The sequence below is a fragment of the Macaca fascicularis genome, chromosome 6, assembly GCF_037993035.2.
Source record: "Macaca fascicularis isolate 582-1 chromosome 6, T2T-MFA8v1.1".
Classification (NCBI taxonomy): domain Eukaryota; kingdom Metazoa; phylum Chordata; class Mammalia; order Primates; family Cercopithecidae; genus Macaca; species Macaca fascicularis.
Genome location: NC_088380.1, coordinates 137,399,492 through 137,418,537, shown reverse-complemented (window position 1 = coordinate 137,418,537; position 19,046 = coordinate 137,399,492). Strand labels below are relative to the sequence as shown.

Sequence of the window (19,046 nt, the reverse complement as noted above, 5' to 3'; positions counted from 1 at the left end):
TCTTGCCTTCTGATAGGTTTTGATTTTGTTTGCTCTTGCTTCTCTAGTTCTTTTAATTGTGAGGTTAGGTTGTCAATTTTAGATCTTTGTTGCTTTCTCTTGTGGGCATTTAGCGCTATAAATTTCCCTCTACACACTGTTTTCAATGTGTCCGAGAGATTCTGGTATGTTGTGTCTTTGTTCTCATTGTTTTCAAAGAGCATCTTTATTTCTGCCTTCATTTTGTTATTTACACAGTAGTCATTCAGGAGCAGGTTGTTCAGTTTCCATGTAGTTGTGTAGTTTTGAATGAGTTTCTTAATCCTGAGTTCTAATTTGATTGCACTGTGGTCTGAGAGACAGACAGTATGTTGTGATTTCTGTGTTTTCACATTTGCTGAGGAGTGCTTTACTTCCAACGATATGGTCAATTTTGGAATAAGTGTGATGTGGTGCTGAGAAGAATGTATATTTTGTTGATTTGGGGTGGAGAGTTCTGTAGATGTCTATTAGCTCAGCTTGGTGCAGAGCTGAGTTCAATCCTGGATATCATTATTATCCTCTGTCTCGTTGATCTGTCTAATATTGACAGTGGGGTCTTAAAGTCTCCCATTATTATCGTGTGGGAGTCTAAGTCTCTTTGTAGGTCTCTAAGGACTTGCTTTATGAATCTGGGTGCTCCTGTATTGGGTGCATATATATTTAGGATAGTTAGCTCTTCTTGTTGAATTGATCCCTTTACCATTATGCAATGACCTTCTTTGTCTCTTTTGATCTTTGTTGGTTTGAAGTCTGTTTTATCAGAGACTAGGATTGCAACCCCTGCTATTTTTGCTTTCCATTTGCTTGGTAGATCTTCCTCCATCCCTTTATTTTGAGCCTATGTGTGTCTCTGCATGCGAGATGGGTCTCCTGAATACAGCACACTGATGGGTCTTGACCCTTTATCCAATTTGCAAGTCTGTGTCTTTTAATTGCGGCATTTTTTGCATTTACATATATAGTTAATATTGTTATTTGTGAATTTGATCCTGTCATTATGATGTTAGCTAGTTATTTTGCCTGTTAGTTGATGCAGTTTCTTCCTAGCATCGATAGTCTTTACAATTTGGCATATTTTTGCAGTGGATGGTACAAGTTGTTCCTTTCCATGTGCAGTGCTTCCTTCAGGAGCTCTTGTAAGGCATGCCTGGTGGTGACAAAATCTCTCAGCATTTGCTTGTCTGTAAAGGATTTTATTTCTCCTTCCCTTATGAAGCTTAGTTTGGCTGGATATGAAATTCTGTGTTGAAAAATTCTTTTCTTTAAGAATATTGAATATTGGCCCCTGCTTTCTTCTGATTTGTAGGGTTTCTGCCGAGAGATCCACTGTTAGTCTGATGGGCTTCCCTTTGTGGGTAAGCCAAGTTTTCTCTCTGGCTGCCCTTAACATTTTTTCCTTCATTTCAACCTTGGTGAATCTGACAATTATGTGTTTTGGGGTTGCCCTTCTTGAGGACTATCTTTGTGGTGTTCTCTGTATTTTCTGAATTTGAATGTTGGCCTGCCTTGCTAGGTTGGGGAAGTTCTCCTGGATAATATCCTGAAGAGTGTTTTCCATCTTGGTTTCATTCTCCCTGTCACTTTCAGGTATGTCAATCAAACATAGACTTGGTCTTTTCACATAGTCCCATGTTTCTTGGAGGCTTTGCTCCTTTATTTTTACTCTTTTTTTCTCTAAACTTCTTTTCTCACTTTATTTCATTAATATGATGTTCAATCACCGATACCCTTTCTTCCAGTTGATTGAATTGGCTATTGAAGCTTGTGCATGCATCACGTAGTTCTCATGCCATGGTTTTCAGCTCTATCAGGTCACTTAAGGTCTTCTCTACACTGTTTATTGTAGTTAACCATTCGTCTAGCCTTTTTTCAAGGCATTTAGCTTCATTGTGATGGGTTAGAACATCCTCCTTTAGCTCGGAGAAGTTTGTTATTACTGACCTTCTGAAGCCTACTTCTGTCAGCTCGCAAAAGTCATTCTTTGTCTAGCTTTGTTCCTTTGCTGGCGAGGAGCTGTGATCCTTTGGAGGAGAAGAGGTGCTATGGTTTTTAGAATTTTCAGCTTTGCTGCTCTGGTTTCTCCCCATCTTTGTGGTTTGATCTACCTTTGTTCTTTGATGTTGGTGACTTACAGATGGGGTTTTGGTGTGGATGTCCTTTTTGTTGATGTTGATGCTATTTTTTCTTTTTGTTTTCCTTCTAACAGTCAGATCCCTCAGCTGCAGGTCTGTTGGAGTTTGCTGGAGGTTCATTCCAGACTCTGTTTGCCTGGGTATCACCAGCAGGGGCTGCAAAACAGCAAATATTGCAGAACAGCAAATAATTGCTGCCTGATCCTTCCTCTAGAAGCTTTGTCCCAGAGGGGCACCCGCCTCTATGAGGTGTCAGTTGGCCCCTACTGGGAGGTGTCTCCCAATTATGCTACACAGGGATCAGGAACCCACTTGAGGAGGCAGTCTGTGCATTCTCCGAGCTCAAACACCGTGCTGGTTCTCCAAGTTTTTATCCTATTTACTTTTCTTCTCCTCTTTCCTTTGCTACTTTCTAATATCTAAATATTGGAGATACTTAGGATTGAGTCCTTGTTTCTTTTATTTTTCTTATCTAACATTCATTCCCAATGTCATCTCACTTCATATCATGGATTGAAACAAGAACTATTAATACATACACTAATAGCTCCTCAAATTATATCTCTAAAATGTTGTGCTTCCCTGAAATCTAGACTTGTAACAACTACCTACTTATCATTGCTACATGGATGTCAAACTTAACTGGTCTAATATGGAACTCTTCACCTTCCTCCCCAAACTGACTTTATTTTCGTTTTAGGAAACAGCATCTTTGTTTTGCTTGTTGTTTAGGTCAAAATTCTTAGAAGAAGTCTTAAGCTCTTCTTTTTCTCTCACCTCTTCATCTGATCCAACAACAAGTGATGTTGGCCCTAATTTCAAATTGTAACTGGACTCAAAGCATTCCTCATTTATTCCACTGTCTTGTCCCCAAGCCACTATCATTTGTCTCTTAGATTGTTGTGGCAGCTTCCCAGCTGGTCTTCTTATTTCTCCTATCCAGTTATAGTCTTGTTAACACAGTGGCCGGAAAGCTCCTGCAAAAACATGAGTCAGTCATGTCACTTCTTTCCTTACCAACATTTCCTGGCTTTTATGTCACTCAGAGTCAAAGTTCTTTTTTTTTTTTTTTTCAGACAGTCTGTTGCCTAGTCTGGAGTGCAGTGGCATGATCTTGGCTCACTGCAACCTCCGCATCCGGGGTTCAAGTGATTCTCCTGCCTCAGCCTCCTGAGTAGCTGAAATTACAGGATGCCACCACATCCAGCTAAGTTTGTATTTTTAGTAGAGATGGGGTTTCACCATGTTGGCCAGGCTGGTCTCGAACTCCTGACTTTGAGTGATTCACCTGCCTTGGCCTCCCAAAGTGCTGGGATTACAGGTGTGGGCTACTGTGCCCGGCCAAAAGTCAAAGTTCTAGATGTCCCTCAAGGCTTCCGTGATCTTTTTCTCTTATTTCTGAGAACTTATTGACTATTCTTCCCCCATTCACCCCAATCTAGCTGCCTTGACTTTGCTGTGTCCTTTTCCCGGAATACAGTTTCCTCAGTAAGCTGCCTGATTTGCTTTTCAGACTCCTTCATGTCTTCATGTAAACGTTTCATTCTCAGTGAAGCCTTCCCTTGCTACCCTAACTAAAATTTGCACCCTTTCAACAATCCCTTTCCCATTTCCCTATTTATTTGTTTTAAAATCACTTATCCCATTTAGCATACTACTTAATATGCTACTTATTTTCTTTTGTATTTTTTGGCTGCCATCAGTAGAATATAAGCTTCAAGAAGATTTTTGAATGCTTGATAAATATTTGCTGAATTAAAGAATGAATCTATTTTTTTTATTTTATTCTTAGGTCAAGTTCCCTAGCAATCCATTTCTCTTGTAAGAGTTACAATGATATTTTAGAAACATGAACTCAAACATTTCTCTAACTTGAAATGAAAATAAAATCTTTCACTGGGCCTGCAAAGCACTGCGTGATGTGACTCCTGCTTACTTCAGAGAATTTATCTTGCTTCACTCACACCCTTGCTACAAGCTCCAGACACCTGCTTTTCTTAATGCTCTTGGAGGACACCACATTCCTTTGTGCCCAGGAGCCTTTACATGCCCGGTTCTTTCTGCTTAGAATACCTCCAACCTCTGCCTGGTTCTTTGGGTGACTTTAATTTCAGTCAGAGCTTAGTTTTTAAATATAAGTACTTCATTATTAAAACTGCTTTTGCTGAGGTTAAAAGGGATAAAATATACTTAAAACATCAGAAAATCCAGTGACAGCATGATAGTTCCCAGCTTCACTAAACGAATTTTATTCAGGATGTTTAGTACTCCTTATATTTATTCAAGATTTTAGTGTATTATGTGACTACAATATAGATTTTCACTTGGGTGTACTCACAGATACAAGGGAGTATCTCTATTTTTGGGCAAGAGATTAAGAATAAAAGAGGAAGAAGGAGAGGGGAGACAGAGAAGATGAGAGAGGCAGATGCTGTAATAGCAGTCTTCTCTTGCATCTAACAATATAAAGAGGAAGATGAAACAATCCCTACAAACAAAAAAGAGCATAGTTTATGCGCCAATCTTAAAACCGCCAGGCAGTGTTACTTTATTGATCCTTGCAAAGTCAGCAAAGTAGATGTTAGGAACTGTGTTTCTTTATTGTGCTTCTCAATTCTTTGGTGAAAAGCATGTCCTCTGGGACTTACTGCAAGGAGGCAACAGCAAGGAGGTGTGTGGATGGTAGTGCATAATGAATCCACTATAACATTCCTATCTCTCTGGGCATTTAGATTTTGTTTCTTTATATTCTAAGAAATTTTTGGCATCTCAATCTCACATTAAATACATAATCTTGGCCGGGAGTGGTGGCTCACGCCTATAATCCCAGCACTTTGGGAGGCTGAGGGGGCGGATTGCCTGAGTTCAGGAGTTCAAGACCAGCCTGGCCAACATCGTGAAACCCTGTCTCTACTAAAAATACAAAAATTAGCCGGGTGTGGTGTCACACGCTTGTAATCCCAGCTACTTGGGAGGCCAAGGCAGGAGAATCGCTTGAACCCGGGAGGCAGAGGTGGCAGGGAGGCAGAGGTGGCAGTGAGCCGAGATCGCGCCATTGCACTCCAGCCTGGGCAACAAGAATGAAACTCCATCTCACAACAACAACAACAGCAACAACAAAAACCCCCAAAACAAATATATAATCTCTGGTAAATATATTCATATTAATAAATTAGGTCCCACTTAAAATTATATTCCATCCTCTGATCTAGCACTCTTAACATCCATTCCCACATTTGCAATTATCTTAGAGTAAAAGTGGTCTCCTACCTTCTCAGACATTGCAGTATCCCCTAGAATCACTGGACTTGACTTATATGAGTAGATGTAATAAGGCATCCTATTAATAAGATACCTCTAGCAAAGCATCTGCTTCAGATGGGTTATTACAACGTCTCCAAGCAAGAGATGATGAGTCTTCTCAGAAGAGACTCAGAATGACCCAGGGATCAATATTCTTACTTTTATCTAAGTCTACCCAGATGTCCTCATTTCAAGGATCTGAGTTCTACTCTTTTCACATTAGTGTCCTACCTTTCACAAAGGAGAATGTGAGTCTGTGAATCAATTTCTGTTATAATTCTTCAACTTGCATAATTAAATTTTGTGTCTGATTTTAAGCACTATCGATAATCTTTAAGAAATAAAAGATTCTCTTGGCCTGCCATAGAAGTTCTCATTTTCTTGAACTTAGATTTAAAAAAAATCCTTATTTATTGCTTTTTGTAAGCTTTCCAGGAGGCATAAATAAATAAATAAATGAATGAATAAATTTGTTTCACCCCGCAGTTTTGTAGTCACCACTACTGCCATAAAAGTCAAATACAGGAGCCCCCTTTTTTCCAGGACATTTGCTTTAAGGTACCTCATTTCACTCTATTACAGATTACAACTTAATAAAATATGATACCACTGTATGACAGATGATCAGTATCCCATTTTTAATTGACAGGGAATTCAGCACAACATTCAAGGCTAATGGAATGACAAAAGTCCTGGGATTTTATTTTTGAGGATCTGTTTTCTGATCTCACTCATAGTGGCAAATGCTGTATCAGTTGGGTTCAGTTAGGAAAAAGAATTGCACTAGGAATTTCTACACCATAAGTTTACCACTAAGAATTGAATGCATAAGTATTTGGAGGGTTGACAAATCAAAATCAAAGCATGGAAGTCAGTTAGATAAAACAATTACAGGAATCAGCTGCTACATCTGAGTCCAAGCAACAAAAGGATACTATAACCTAGGATTTTTGAATGAGGGGTCCTGCAGAGTTTGGTCTCAGAACTTTGCATATCTGGATTCTGCCGGTATTTGTGAGGGAGTGTAATGGGTTTAATTTCATCAATGTTGGAAGTTACTGGCAGCTAGAACCAACTGTTGATGCTGAGGTGAATTGCCACTGCTCTGGCAACACAGGCAGCAATGGCAAAAATCCCAAGAAAACAAAACAAAACAAAACAAAAACAGAAGAAAGCCCTTCTCTACTCCTTCTGGCTTCCAATCCCTTCTGTTGCCTCCTATTGACAGACCTAAAGAGCTGGCTGACAAGTGAGTCTGGAAAATGTAATTTGCAGGTTCTCAGTGCAAGTGTTACGTAAGAGAATATAGAAGAGTAGAGCTGGATGACAAAAGGTACATGACATTCAACAAAAGAGTTATAGAGGCAGTGATTTTTTGAAACTGCCACCTAAAAGATGAGTAGGAGTTAGGCCAATAGGTAGAAAAAATATTCAAATCAGAGGGAACCACATATGCAAAGGCCAGGAGAAAGAGAGAAGGGCATGTTTAGGTCACTAAAAATGAAATTCATACCATTTTCTTTATATGACCCAGGAAACTAGTTAATGGACACTCCTAGTTAGAGATTGAGATCTAAGCAATGGTTCTTATGTTACTGCTGATGTGTTCTGGTATTATTACACTAACAGAAATTTATGGATTCATAGACCATTCACATTTTCCAAATTCAGCATCTAAAGAAACTGCAAAAATTTTGGCTAATGTTTGTAATTTTGTCCATCTATTCTTCTCTCTCTTTCTCTCTCTCTACATACACTCACACACACACACACACACACACACACACACACACACACACACACACACAAGGCCCTTTGTATCTATGGATTCTGCATCTGTGGATTCAATCAACCTCAGATAAATAGTATTCTGAAAAAAACCTACTCCAAAACAATAAAAGTGATACAAATAAAAAATTCAGTATAACAACTATTTACATACCATTTTCATTGTATTAGGTATTATAAGTAATCCAGAGATGATTTAAAGTATATAGGAGAATGTGTATAGGTTAATATGTAAATACTACACCATTTTATATAAACAACTTCAGCATCCTTGGATTTTGGTATCTGTAGGAAGTCCTGGAACAATTTCTCCATGGACACTGAGGGACAGCTGTACGTACACACACACACACACACACACACACACACACACACAGTTTAAAAACTTTTTTTGGAATAAGAAACACTAAAGGAAATCAAGAAAAACCAGATTCATGTAATGTTCATGTTTTTCTGTTTTAGAGGTTTATTTTTCATAGAAATTTTCTATGAAAGGTAATGTGCATTATATTTAAAAAGTTTTCATCTATTTCTTTTCAGTCCTGGTGAGAAAAACTATCTTATATAGCTACATGATATAAGGTGATTTCAGCTTGTGTGACTGCAGCCCAGTGATTTCAAAGACCTTTAATGGTATCAAAGACTACATGTGGGGTGAGCCTCTGAGAATAGGGGTGTTTGCTTCATGCACCTGATCTGCTGCACCTGCGGGCTTCAGGAAAGGGAAGAATGCCCAAACTGGTTGTCTAACTTAGGCTACTGTGTTTTACTACTTAGATCTGTGCTTATATAGACATCTGGAATGGATACTTGGGTACCAATATCCTATGGCTAGTAAGGCCTTGCAAAGCATTTCTGAATTTTACTTTCTTTAGAACTCATTGAAGCATCAGATTCCTCAGAACCGGCTTGCTCCATGTACTGAGTACATGATACATGGCACATTAGCTACAGGATGACATACTGATTTATGCATTTATGGTTTTGTTCAATCATCCATCATCACTAATTGTCAGAGATAAAGGTTTAATGTGTTTCTGTGACTTCCCGATGTGTCGTTCTCTTTTGCTTTTAGGATCTAAAAAACTTGAGAATACTTTCTCTTTTTTTGCTCTTTCATATAATTTTTCTTATTGTCACCTTGTACACATTAGCTGTGGTTAATTAAGAAAGGCTTTTCCAAGTCTACTATTTTCTTTCCTTATGCATTATGTAACTAAGGCATCCAGCTTACCTAATTTTATCCTTCATTATAAACAAAAATAAGAAGCTCAATTAGAAAAAGAAAAGAACCTATTATACCTCTTCCCAGGTGTCTGCATTTATTAGAAGAAATTATTTCTAACAGAACGGGGGAGAGAGATGAAAACACACATTTTGGATGATTGGGTGGGGTCCTGGGAAAAAGTACGACCATCTCTTGTTGGAGAGTGTATTAGCAATCACAGCTGTTCATTAGTGGTCAGACTTGAGTAATTAAGAGATTAATTAGAAGAAGAGATAAAAATGTGTTCACATTCTAAGAATAAATCACACTAATGAATAAATAAATACATTCTGATGAATAAATGAACACATTTATGCTTTATATATGTGAATTTCACTGTCAAGTTCTGCAGATAATCTCCAAGCATTTATTAATAATAGATACATCACATAGATTGTATTCAAAGCAAAAAGCTTTGTGTTGTATTCAATCAAAATGAAAAATCTGCTATGTAGTTCCACATTGCAAAGAGTGCTATCAGTCACATCCCCATAGCACTGGGTAAGAAAAGACAGCTTCCGTTTCATTATCACACCTGGCATACCTCTTTACCTGCCTCTTATCCATCTAGATAAAGAAAATCAAAGGATCTTTGAGATAACTGAGTTATCAGTCTGTGAGAGAGTGCTGTAGATTCTCCTTTTATTTTTGGATGTAAAGAGAGTAGATTATTTTGATTTAAGCCAAGTGAAGGAGTGACACTCCAAGAGATCCACTCACAGAGACTGGGTGTGTCTGAAGAAGGTGTGAATGGCGCTGAATTGAAAGTTGGATATTTGCTTATACAGTGGGTTTGAAATCAGGATGTGGAATATGTGAGACTAGGGGAAAGAGAGTCAAGCATTAAGGAAGTCACACCTCCAGTGTTTAGTAGGTAAAGGACGATTCTCTCACGGACTAGATGGGCACTGTGAAAGGGAACCGGGCTTCAGCCATGTTGCTGGAAGCAAGAGGTCATGGACTATATGGCTGAGGGGTGGGAAGTCAGGGTGGATTGGGTGAGGTCTCTCTGAGTAGATTGTCTACATCAAATAACTGAGTGTTCTCTGCGGGGCTTCCTGAAGAGTTTGCACATACTCTTACATGTATGATAGTGGGCCCTTGAACGTCCGTGACACAGAAAGCATCAACCATCAAGGAGCATGAGGAAGTCAGAGATATTCTCCCCTTTCCTCCTATTTTCACCAAGGTTCTAAACCATGGAGAAGGGGCAACCCAAAAAAGGGAGAGGGGGAAGAGGGAGAGAAGCGGAAGAGCTGACACTGTCACTCTCTAAGTGCTGGCCAGTCCTAGCTAGGGAAAGATTAGTGCATTAAACTGCATTTGAGGGTTAAGTTTTAAACTGTGTTTAATGTTACTAGACATTTAATGTTACTAGACTCAGGGTTGTTTTATAACTGAAATTGACTGTGAAGCTTTCCATTCTGTCTGAAATGTCTTTAAATGGAAGGCAAAGGAGACTTGGTATAATTCATTGAAGAATAAAGGTTGGAAAGAAACAAAAATTCTTCTCATGGCTATAGTCCATTGAGTCAGACCATTCAGTATAGCCGTGAAGAACTGTATGGTCTTATTCCTGATCATTTCTCTATTATCATCTTCTAACATAATCTTCTGAATTCAGGTCACTTTAGTTCTACTGGCGCCAAGATCTCTCCCATCTTAGATTGCTGTTCCCTCTGCCTGGAAGGTTCTTCCCTGGATCTTCACAGCACTGGCTCCTGTTTCCCTCAGCTCAAATATCCGTGTCTTAGAGAGGTATTTCCTGACTGCCTGTTTAACTTCGTGAGCCTCCCTGTGCAGTTACTTCATATCATTACCCTGTTTATTTCCATCATGCTATTTGTCACCATCTCTAATTATTTTACTTACTTGTTTACTTGTTTATTGGCGTTGTATCTGTCTGTTTTACAAAACTCTGTATGTCCCAGTGTCTGGGCTATAACCACTCAATGAACATGGATTAATGAATGAGTGAAACAAGCTTCAATAATTCAAGATAACCTAAGGTTATCTGTAAACAAGCAGAAAAAAAAGAACCCAATTGCTGTGTAACCTTCTTCCAAATGTAAACTGGTGGCTAATGATATAATTAATTGGGGCTCTACCTTAAGGCTTTTCACTGTAGGGAAACAGATGTTTTATCAGTTCTGGTTTCCTTGTGACAAAATCATTCCCTTCAGAAAAAAAAATGAAATAATAATTTGTGTTTACGATGTATTAGATGCTTTAAATATTTACTCATTTACGTCTACAAACTCTTTAAGGTCAGCATCGCAGTTTTGTAGATTCAGAATCTAACTATTTCATAGAATTGGAATCTAAGACTTCCAATGAGTATGTGACTAGTAATTTGTTGTGTCAGTACTGCATGCCAGCCTGTTTGGCTCCAAAGTCCGTGGTCTCCCTGTAACATTGTATTACTTTCCATCATAAAAATCTCAGGCCACTAGTGACATCATACATGACATCACTGGTGACTTTATGGACTTGAGATGGCCCTAACTCACTGTTTATGACTTTGGCTACAGAATCAAGGGCTCATTATAACACAGTCTTGGATTGGTTTATCTTGTTTTGCATGTATTGTTTGGACAGAATCTTAAAGCCCTAAAGAATATAAACTGTAGAATCATCTTTCACTAGTTGTCTAAGACAAGGATTGTCTGTGCAAGTGATTTACTGGGAAGTGTTTCCAGGAGAAACTGTTAAGGGTGTGAGGGAGGTAGGACAGAGCAAGTCAGAAGCCAAGCAAGGGGCTAGTTTCAGGCAAAGTCCTGGGGAGGGTGTAGTGAATTCCTGCAGTGGCATTGCTGAGTAGAAGATGCATCTCAGCATTGTCTTGACCTGAGGGGAGGAGATGGGCTTCCATATTTCCCTGCTAGTCCTGGGCTGGAGGATGAAGGTTGGGAGGTACAGAGGTAAACCTCTAGGTGTTTCTATGGCTTCCTGCTATTGCAGCCCAAGCTGTGCCAGGACTCAAGAGCACTTAGTGGAAGACAGTCCTGCATAGAGAACTTTGGAGGTAAAAGCACACGAAAGCCTGAAGAAGGATATGTGGGGATGGCAGAAGCAGTCCTGGGGAATTGGGGAAGCACCAGTCAGTGCCCACTATATTGATCATAGCTGTCTCATTTTAAAGGAAAATTTAAAAAGTCGTCTTGTACAATACAAAAATGGAAAGTTTATATTTGGTCATGATTGGGCTATTTAATTTAAGCTCCAGTGATAATTCTTCTCAGCTGGATATTTTTAAATGAAGGTAGAGAGTGACATGGTGTTTGCCAAGTTGGCCTTCAGTGGAAATGGCATGTGGTTCCAGTTGAGGCCTGGAGCCATAGGGAACAAGGCATGAGAAAATGCATCGGTCACTGATTTACACACATTGGCTGCCCTCTGACTCTGTCTTTATTGTCTCTTCAGCCCTAAACCTCAGCACATTTATTGCTTCAGAGGCCAAATGTGCTCAAGGCAATCTATGGGATGCTTTTCTTTCTGGCTGCTTCTTTGTACTGAGAACTTTTGTAGTTCTTTCATCACTCACAGTTAGACTTCATTTCTGTTCTACAGTTTTCTGATCCTCCCTAGCAATTCCTTCCTTTGACATGCTGGCAGAATTTGGCTCTCTTATTCTTTAGCTCTCCCTGTCTTGTGTCTCTCTGTGTGTTTAAATTACCATTGTGCCCTTATTTTTATGGAAAGAACTTAAAATGACAACTCTGATAGTGCATCAACTTACTTTTATTTCTTTATGTTCCTTCCCAAATTCAATACTTTCATTTTTCTTTTTGTGTATAAATTACTCTTTAATAGCTTCAGTTTAATTTGCTTTCAATTTTTGTTACAGCTCAAATTAATTTAATGACAAGAGGAAAACCTAAAAGAAGTTTAAATACCGTGGAATCCAATTCATGATTATTTGTCAGGGTTGAATTCAATTTACAATTATTTCCCAGAAGTGATTCCTTATCTCAGAATAAAGGTAATAATAACATTCTAAATATTTTCATATGCATTTCGCAAATTATTGACTAAGCAATAAATGCTGAATTTACTCATGATGCTTAATTTTTTGTGTCAACTTGGTTGCCCTGTGGTTCCCAGATATTTGGTCAAATGTTATTCTGGATGTTTCAGAAGGTGTTTTTGAATGAGACTAACATTTAAAGCAATGGCTTTTGAGCACAGTAGATTACCCTGTATAATGTGGGTGGGCCTCATCCAGTCAGCTAAAGACCTTCATAAACCGGACTGACCTCCCTTGAGCAAGAGGGTATTCATCAGACTGCCTCTGAACTCAAACTGCAACTCTTTCCTGAGTCTCCAGCCTGCTGGCCTACTTTTGGACTTGTCAAGCCTCCACAGTCACATGAGCCAATTTCTTAAAATCTATCAATCAATCAATCAATCAATCTATCTATCTATCTATCTGTCTGTCCATCCATCCATCCATCCATCCATCCATCTATCTATGTCTGTTTATCATGTTGGTTCTGTTTCTCTGGAGAACCCTGATTAATACATCTAGCTATGGTTTTTTTTTTTTTTTTTTTTTTTTTTTTTTTTTTTTTTGAGACAGAGTCTCACTCGATTGCCCAGGCTGGAGTGCAGTGGTGTGATCTCAGCTCACTGCAACCTTCACGTGCTGGGTTGAAGTGATTCTTCTGCCTCAGCCTCCTGAGTAGCTGGGACTACAGGTGCATGTCACCACACCTGGCTAATTTTTGTATTTTTAGTAGAGATGGGGCTTTTCCATGTTGGCCAGGCTGGTCTTGAACTCCTGACCTCAGGTGGTCCACCGGCCTTGGTCTCCCAAAGTGCTGGGCTTACAGGTGAGCCACCATGCCCAGCCACATCTGCCTATTTTAAATTACTCTGTTAAAACCCTGTCCTTTCAAAATGGGAAAATGCTTTAGGTGAAAGGGTTTAATCATAATGAGATTATTTCAGACATCATAAATGCTGAGGATGGTCTACTTTTGATCATTACTATGGTCCGAGTGTGTCCTCTGAAACTCATGTGTTGAAAACGTAATCCAATGCAATTGTGTTGGGAAGTGGGGCCTTTTGGCAAGTGTTTAGGAGATGAGGGATCTACCCTCAGGCATAGATTAATGTTGTTATAAAAGGGCTTGACAGAGGCAGTTTGGCCCTCTTGCCCGTTTATCCTCTGCCATGTGAGGACAAAGTATTCCTCCCCTTTAGAGGACACAGTGTTTAATGCACCATCTTGTAAGTAGAGAGCAGCCCTTGCAAGAGGCCAGACCTTGATTTTTTACTTCCCAGCCTTCAGAATCATGACAAATAAATTTTATTTCTTTATAAATTACTTAGTCTGTGGTATTTTGTTATGGCAGCATAAATGGACTAAGACAGTGATTTGCAAATAAATGTACACGTTAAAGGAAAATGGTAGCAAAGGCCAGACTCCACCATCCTTAGCCATTAGTTTTGACTGAGTTTTATGCTTTGTCACTTTTCAGCCCTCTCTGCAGTGAATAGGCTATAGACTGTCTGCCTTCTGAAAAAGGCTTTAGTATTTTTTTTTGGTCAAATTTGAGTAATGTACAGTCTTTTTTTGAAAAAAAATTGTAAATATCCAATGTTAAACTACAATCTGTATTAGAATAGTACTTAAATATAAACAAAATAGAAATAAACAAAACTCTTCTATTTGGTTCACTGATATAACCCAGCATCTAAATTAGTGTTTGGCATATATTAACTGTATCAGTTCATTCACTGGGGAATGAATGAGTGGAGGAATGATTTTAGTTCTTACAGAACTATGAAATTCAAAGCAAATTTCAATATTAAATGTATAAAAATCCAATAAACAGATATTTAATAATATTAATTTTGTGTATGATATTGTTTTATAAAAATTAAATTTCTGCTTTCAGTCTGAATGTGGTACTATTGTTATAGTTCGAAAATGTTTGGCTTTAGCATTTCTGTTAAAATCACATGACTCAATTCTTTTCCAGTTTTATTTTATCCTGAATTACTATAGCAAAATCTATATTCACATGTTGTCTTTTGGTTTTTAGTTTATATCAATGCATTATTTTAATATACATACATCCAGTGGTGTGATAGCAAATGTTTACTAGCTCTTTGACAAAAACCAAAGTTTGATAACATAAAGGATGTGCAGCACACATAATCTTTATTGTAAATTTCATATAGCTAATTGATTCTCACAGAATTTTTTTTTTTTATTTTGGGGGAGTTCTTTTATATAATCGATCAGTGCAATTCATGAACAAATGTAGTTCCTATCTGAATATTGAATGGTATTTTTGTTTACATTAATGTAACATCAAAGTGAAATGATAAATATGTATGTTGGAAGTTCACTTTTAAAAAAATCAATACGGTAAGCAACTTACTTACTGAATCAGCTAATAGTGTTTGAATACTGGAGTAATATTTTTTAATTAAAAAAAATTTAAGACACACTTTGAAATTTAATCTCCATTGTTAACATTTTTCTACCACTTTCTTAGGTCTGGACAATCAAGAAACAGTAAGTCAAATCCTGATTTCCAATGTTTGCTGATTTCAAGCTACCAATGTGTTATCACTGAATAAAGAATGGGAAAAAATGAGCAGTAGCACACCATTCCATGTGTTTCTACCATACAGATACATTAAATGTAAATAATCTCAAGGGTATATATAATAGTAAAATAATTAGGAAGTGATAAGCTTTGAGTGTTTATTACTTTTCCTTTTAATATAATCTATTTAAGTTTATGCAATTTGATTTTTAATAAAGGTTCTGCTTAAAAATGAGATCTACCATAATTATGCACCTCTCTCACTATCTCATGATAATTAAAGTGATATTATCAGATGCTAAAGAGACCATAAATGCAAACAAAGGCAATACTGTGGGGCAATACTTCATAATATGGTGGTCATCCAGAGGCTTTACAATGTGCCTATGTAATTCTTTTTAGAATTTAAAAATTCGTATGGGAACTCTAGAGCCCCAGGGAATACGTGTATGAATCCCAGGGCTCTTTGGCTTCTCACTGGCCCGGTGCTGAATTTTCCTCCAGAAGGCAGAGGAGTGCTGTAAGGGGACTCACATGTGAATGTGATGCAGCAGCGTCTCCCTTTAATGCTGCTGCCAGGGCATCATCTGTGGAATTTAGAAGGGCCCAATAGTATCTTACACTTTGAAGCAGCTAGAAATCCCATTTAACACCCTAATCAATAAGGAAACTCTTGAAAAGTGAGAAGGCTGTGACAAAAGCCAGGTGAAATTTAAAAATTGCTTCCTTCATAAATTATTATCCCAGCATGTCATTTCTAGGACAGATTCAGATATATGAGCTGAGATTTTTCTTACAAATTCTTTGAACTAGGGATCTAGATCTCAAGATTAAAAAAAAGTGATGGGCATTCCTAAAAAAGAAGTGATGGGCATTCTTCTTGCAAAGAAAAGGAAGAAAGTGGAAGTAAGAGGAACTGTTTATAATATGGACAGCTTTTAGGCAACGTCCTTTCTGCCTGGAAACTACCTATTTGCAACTGAATATTTGATTCAGAATAGTGTGATGTGTGATATACTCTGGTGAAGATCTTTTCTTGGAAAGAAGAAGGACAATAGATGGTTGCCTATGATAGAGAAGTAATTGTGAATATGCCTATGCTTAAGTAACTTTATATTGGAGGACTTGGTCACCTAGATATTTAGATTATTTGCTTTAATGAGAATTTTAAAATCACTCATAGATTTTTGAGAGTATACATTTTGTATGCAGTCTTGAAGTTGGTGATTTATATTCCTGCATCAGCACTTCAGAAGATCTCTTAGCATCTTCAGGAATATTACTCAATTTTTGAAATGGTATTTTGTATTAATTTTTATTTTTAAATACATTAATATGTCAAATTTAGAGAAGAAGATTTCAAACTTACTTAATAAAATCAGTGCCCAGTTAGGGTTACAAGAAGGGTGGAACCTGGTTTCTCTGCCTTGAACACGTTTTGCTCAGATGTCTTTCATGTCTAATTTCTTTACCTCCTTTAGGCTTTTGCTCAAATGTAGCTTTCTTATTCAGACTTTTCTGCTACATTAATCTGTTTTCATGCTGCTGATAAAGACATACCCAAGACTGGGCAATTTTACAAAAGAAGGAGGTTTATTGGACTTACAGTTCCACGTGGCAGGGGAGACCTCACAATCATGGTGGAAGGCAAGGAGAAGCAAGTCACATCTTACGTGGATGGCAGCAGGTAAAAAGAGAGCTTGTGCAGGAAAACTCCGTTTATAAAGCCATCAGATCTTGTGATGCTTATTCACTGTAATGAGAACAGCATGGGAAAGACCTGCTCCCATGATTTAATTACCTCCCACTGGGTCCTTCCCACAACATGTGAGAATTCAAGATGAAATTTGGGTGGAGACACAGCCAAACCATATCATCTGCCTATTAAAAAAGCATATACCCCCAGAAAATCCTGTTCCCTTCCATGATTGATTTTTCATCTTAGCATTTATTACCACGCAATGTACTATACCTTCTCTGTCACTCTTTCTTATGGTCCAGACATAGGAACATAAAAATACATATTTAAACAAAATTGTATTTAAATAATAAATATCAGTTTGTATTTTTTTTACTGAATGATGTAACTCTGGGTATTTGTCGATGTTTGCACCTCACTATTCCTAATTGCTGTTTATTAGTATTCCCAATAAAGATATACCATAGTGGTTTATTTATTCTCTTGCTGATGAACATTTCTCCCCAGTATTTTTGCCATTGCAAAAAATGTTGCAATAAAGATCGCTTTACAACCTTCCTTTTACATAGTCACAGGTTTTTTAAAGAATATTTAAAAGGGAGTAGAATTTTGGGGTCATGGGATATTGTTTGATTTGATCTATTATCCATAAAGAAAAATCACTTCAAAACATCCATTTATTATTACAGTTATATTAAAACAAATTTATTATCTCTTATAGTTCTCTTGGTTGCTTGGGCTTGGTTGAGTGATTCCCATCTGAGTCTTCTTGTGGTTATAGTCAGATGGCTATTGGGCCTGGAGTCAGTCATCTGAAGGCTTGAGTGGGCTGATAGGCAAGAAGGCTTCTTTATTTACATGTGTGGAGCCTCATTTGGGATGACTGGAACTGATGGGCGCTAGTCAGACATCTTTCTCTTTCTATGTGTCCTCTCTACATGGCTAGCTTGTCCTTCCTTATAGCATGGTGATCTGAGGATAGTCAGACTTCTTACATGAGAGCTAGCTTCACCCAGAGCAAGTGTTCCAAGGAGTAATGTGCAACGATTCTTATATCCTGGACCTGGAAGTCCCTCAACACCATTTCAGTTGCATTATATGGTTAAACAGAGAGAGAGGGGAGGGGACTACGTAAAGATGTGAACAGTGCAAGATAGGGCTCATTTAGGGGCCATATTTGGAGATTAGCTACCAAGGACATGGGTTTCTCATTATATTTTAGCAGGTTGGGATTAGAACTAATGTCAAATTAAAATGGAGATTTAGTGAAAAACAAGCTGCAAATTAATAGAATAGGTGTATTTAACCTCGTAATGCTACTTATTACTTATAGTGACTTCCTATAGTCCCTGAAATGATTTTGTGTTCCCAGTTGGTCCACGCAAGGTATTTCCAGGGAATTAAGCAATCTAGATCCAAGAGTCTAGATATGTCAGACCTGGAAATGACCCATATGTGTTTTTAGTTTCCTTTTAACACTTTATAGATGGGGGAAATAGGGTTCAGAGAAGTTAGGGTAACAGTTCAAGGTAATTAGTATAAGCAGTTTGTAGCAGGACCAAAAAATAGTACTCAGGACTCTTTCTGTGTTCTTTCCCTTATGTTTTATTTTATTATAAATCAGCTTCAGTGAGTAATAGTGAGTGCATCTCCTCTAGGAAGATGTTTGTATTCATGTAAGTTTAGTAATACTGGAAGTGGTGTAGGTGGTAACTTTTATTACTTAGTAAGTAGGGTGCAAGTTTAATCCTTTTTTATAAACTATTTGCAATGTTTTTAAAATGACCTATCCCTTAGAAATACTACATGCATTGCTTCATTTCACTTGGTAATATGTTCCAGGGAATAAAATAAAAGTTTTAACATATGTTTTGTGGTTGAAAACCCAGGGATCAACTTGTTTCGCAAAACTGAGTCTAGAAGCTGGCTGGGAATGATTTTTGGGTCCCAGTTCATGGTCCACCACTGGGTGGTGAGTGTTGGAACTGCCAAAGAAACAGGGATGCTTGGTACCTGGGATGAGAAATAATTGGAATATACCTGGCATGATACTTCTAAGAAATCTATTTTGGTTTTTGGAATACAAATATATTAATTTCTTCTAAAACTTTCCTAGCAGATATGATGCAGATGTTATGGAGGGTGGGTGGGCACTAAATGAGTTCCATGGTTCTCTTGGAGTTCAGATGCTGTTCATTGGCATATCCCAGATTCAGAGCTTGAAGTGGAACTGAGCTATTGAGCTCAACTACTCATCAGAAATTCTGTTGGAC

At 37.9% G+C, this 19,046-nt stretch overlaps 1 long non-coding RNA gene across 1 annotated transcript in view; it reads left to right on the top strand.

Annotated features, from left to right (window-relative positions):
• The window catches only part of LOC135971145 (uncharacterized), a 35,082-nt gene extending 19,814 nt beyond the window's left edge, over window positions 1-15,268 (top strand). Inside the window, exons 2-3 of the long non-coding RNA XR_010587223.1 lie at window positions 12,359-12,493; window positions 15,021-15,268. This is a non-coding gene — a long non-coding RNA (uncharacterized lncRNA). The remainder of the gene's footprint in view (window positions 1-12,358; window positions 12,494-15,020) is intronic.
• Window positions 15,269-19,046: the final 3,778 nt, after the last annotated feature.